Raw genomic sequence first — 4,262 nt, forward strand, 5'->3', positions numbered from 1 at the left:
AACTATTAGAATGATTGCGACGCAATATTTCTGAAAACGGACCCGGCAAATCAAGTGGCGACAATTGGGCTAGGTTGCTACAATACAGGTAAAACAGGTAGGGTCGACCATTATATGCTCGTTACGTGTACCATACAGATGATGGAATGGTTCAGAAATTTATTTTGTCGATTTTTAGGATCTTTTTGAGCTTGGTGAAGTCTTAGTTAATCACAACGTAATTTCATCAGATTACTCAATTGTCACAGTAAAGTATTCTTCCACTACTGTCTGTATGTGTCCTTCAGAAGCTATATCCGGTTCTATATTTATAGTAATAGGCTCTGATGTTACCGCGTAGCTGTGTTCAATGAAAGATGATGGTTTCCGTTTTTTAAGTCCGTTACTTTGGTCGGAATCATCTAATTCAGGTTGATCTTCACTTTCCTTACATGGCGGCAGTGGAAAAATTGTGGGAAGGGCTCCTTTTTTCAATCTACGAGAGCTATTTGTAGCATAATAGCAGTCCACGGTAAAATGTTTGGTACATATCCGATACACCCCCTGCTTACTGGACAGTATGCGTTCCAGAGTCTGGTCAATATTTAGGTTTTTGTTTGGAAGGCGACTAAGCCATTCCCTTAGTAAACGTCTGTTCCGTGGAAAGGAATGCATCATGCTGTAGGGATCGTTAGGCTTCCAACAAGTTTTACAATGTTCAACGTAACAGACTGGCATTTTTAATTTGTGAAAGAAAAAACTCACAGCATCTGTAAAAAACAATAAAAATAAATGTTAGTTAATCTATCCAGTGACTTTTTATTGCTCATAGGAAGTGATCATTTTTAGTTACACAAAGCAGGGCTGAAGTCCTCCTATTAGTGGCACAGGCGATAGGATGATCACAGCTTCCAATCTCCCATGGAAAAAATTGAAGCTAGTCAGAAGTAGAAAAAAAAAAAAAAATGTTTTTAAAAATATTAAAAACCATTAAAAAAAAAAAAGTTTAGTCACCCCAGTTCGCCACAATCAAAATAAAACAAAAAGAAACAAACACACTGAGAATTGCCCGATCAATATATAATAATCCAATCGGTAAACAGCCTAACGAGAAAAGTCAAAATGCCAGAATTGTGTTTTTTTGTTTTTTTTTTAGCTGCGACAACATTGGCAATCAAAACATCGTATCTACACCAAAATAGTATCAATACAAATGTCAGCTCGGCGTGCAAAAAATAAGTTCTCACCCAATCCCAGATCCTGAAAAGTCCAGACGATAAGAGTCTCAGAAAATTATGCAATTTTTTTTTATTTATTTTTAAAAAAAAAACAAAAACTTTTTTTCACCACTTAACCTCTTTACCCCCAGGGTGGTTTGCACATTAATGACCAGGCCAATTTGTACAATTCTGACCACTGTCCCTTTATGAGGAAATAACTCTGGAACGCTTCCATGTATCCCGGTGATTCTGACATTGTACTTCATGTTAGTGGTAAAATTTCTTTGATATGACTTGCGTTTATTTGCGGAAAAAAAAACAACGGAAATTTGGCGGATGTTTTTAAAATTTCGCAGTTTTCCAAATTTGAATTTTCATGTCTTTAAACCGAGAAATATGTCACACAAAATACATAAGTAACATTTCCCACATGTCTACTTTACATCAGCACAATTTTGGAACCAACATTTTTTTATTTAGGAAGTTAAAAGTTGAACAACGATTTCTTATTTTTTACAAAACCATTTTTTTTTTTAGAGACCACATCACATTTGAAGTGAGTTTGAGGGGTCTGAATGATTGAAAATACCCAAGTGACACCATTCTAAAAAGTGCACCCCTCAAGGTGCTCAAAAACCACATTCAAGAAGTTTATTAACCCTTCAGGTGCTTCACATGAATTTTTGGAATGATTAAAAAAAAATAACTTTTTTTCACCAAAAAATTACTTCAGATCCAATATGTTTTATTTTACCAAGGATAACAGGAGAAATTGGACTGCAAAAGTTGTTGCACAATTCTTCCTGAGCATGCAGGTAAACCACTGTTTGGGCGCATGGCATAGCTCAGAAGAGAAGGAGCGCCGTTTGACTTTTCAATGCAAGATTGGCTGGAATTGAGATCAGACGCCATGTCGTGTTTGGAGAGCCCCTGATGTACCTAAACAGTGGAAACCCCCCACAAGTGACACCATTTTGGAAAGTAGACCCCCTAAGAAACTTATCTAGATGTGTAGTGAGCACTTTGAACCCCCAAGTGCTTCACAGAAGTTTATAATGTAGCACCGTAAAAATAAACACTTTTTCACAAAAATGATATTTTCGCCCCCAATTTTTTTTATTTTCCCAAGGGTAACAGGAGAAATTGGACCCCAAAAGTTGTTGTGCAATTTGTCCTGAGTACGCTGATACCCCATATGTGAGAGCAAACCACTGTTTGGGTGCATGGCAGAGCTCAGAAGGGAAGGAGCACCATTTGACTTTTTCAATGCTGAACTGGCTGGAATTGAGATCAGACACATGGAAACCTCCCAATTCTATCTCCAACCCCAAAACATCCCTAACCCTTATCCCAACAGTATCCATAACACTAACCACTAACCTAACCCTAACTTTAGCCCCAACACTAACCATAACTATAGCCCTAACCCCAACTATAGGGTAACTATAGCCCTAACCCTAACTACAGTTGTGGCCAAAAGTATTGACACCTCTGCAATTCTGTCAGGTAATAATCAGTTTCTTCCTGAAAATGATTGCAAACACAAATTCTTTGTTATTATCTTCATTTGTCTTAAATGAAAAAACACAAAAAGAATTGTCCTAAAGCCAAATTGGATATAATTCTACACCAAACATAAAAAAGAGGGTGGACAAAAGCATTGGCACTGTTCAAAAAATCATGTGATGCTTCTCTAATTTGTGTAATTAACAGCACCTGTAACTTACCTGTGGCACCTAACAGGTGTTGGCAATAACTAAATCACACTTGCAGCCAGTTGACATGGATTAAAGTTGACTCAACCTCTGTCCTGTGTCCTTGTGTGTACCACATTGAGCACGGAGAAAGAAAGAAGACCAAAGAACTGTCTGAGGACTTGGGAAACCAAATTGTGAGGAAGCATGAGCAATCTCAAGGCTACAAGTCCATCTCCAAAGACCTGAATGTTCCTGTGTCTACCGTGCGCAGTGTCATCAAGAAGTTTAAAGCCCATGGCACTGTGGCTAACCTCCTTAGATGTGGACGGAAAATAAAAATTGACAAGAGATTTCAACGCAAGATTGTGCGGATGTTGGATAAGGAACCTCGACTAACATTCAAGCAAGTTCAAGCTGCCCTGCAGTCCGAGGGTACAACAGTGTCAACCCGTACTATCCGTCGGCGTCTGAATGAAAAGGGACTGTATGGTAGGAGACCCAGGAAGACCCCACTTCTTACCCCGAGACATAAAAAAGCCAGGCTGGAGTTTGCCAAAACTTACCTGAAAAAGCCTAAAACATTTTGGAAGAATGTTCTCTGGTCAGATGAGACAAAAGTAGAGCTTTTTGGGCAAAGGCATCAACATAGAGTTTACAGGAGAAAAAAAGAGGTATTCAAAGAAAAGAACACGGTTCCTACAGTCAAACATGGTGGAAGTTCCCTGATGTTTTGGGGTTGCTTTGCTGCCTCTGGCACTGGACTGCTTGACTGTGTGCATGGCATTATGAAGTCTGAAGACTGCCAACAAATTTTGCAGCATAATGTAGGGCCCAGTGTGAGAAAGCTGGGTCTCCCTCAGAGGTCATGGGTCTTCCAGCAGGACAATGACCCAAAACACACTTCAAAAAGCACTAGAAAATGGTTTGAGAGAAAGAACTGGAGACTTCTAAGGTGGCCACCAATGAGTCCAGACCTGAATCCCATAGAACACCTGTGGAGAGATCTAAAAATGGCAGATTGGAGAAGGCACCCTTCAAATATCAGGGACCTGGAGCAGTTTGCCAAAGAAGAATCGTCTAAAATTCAAGCAGAGCATTGTAAGAAACTCATTGATGGTTACCGGAAGCGTTTGGTCGCAGTTATTTTGGCTAAAGGTTGTGCAACCAAGTATTAGGCTGAGGGTGCCAATACTTTTGTCTGACCCATTTTTGGAGTTTTGTGTGAAATGATCAATGTTTTGCTTTTTGCTTCATTCTCTTTTGTGTTTTTTTCATTTAAGACAAATTAAATGAAGATAATAATACCAAAGAATTTGTGATTGCAATCATTTTCAGGAAGAAACTGAGTATTGTCTGACAGAATTGC

The sequence above is a fragment of the Dendrobates tinctorius genome, unplaced genomic scaffold (assembly GCF_039654945.1).
Source record: "Dendrobates tinctorius isolate UK_male_01 unplaced genomic scaffold, ASM3965494v1 ptg000070l, whole genome shotgun sequence".
Classification (NCBI taxonomy): Eukaryota; Metazoa; Chordata; class Amphibia; order Anura; family Dendrobatidae; genus Dendrobates; species Dendrobates tinctorius.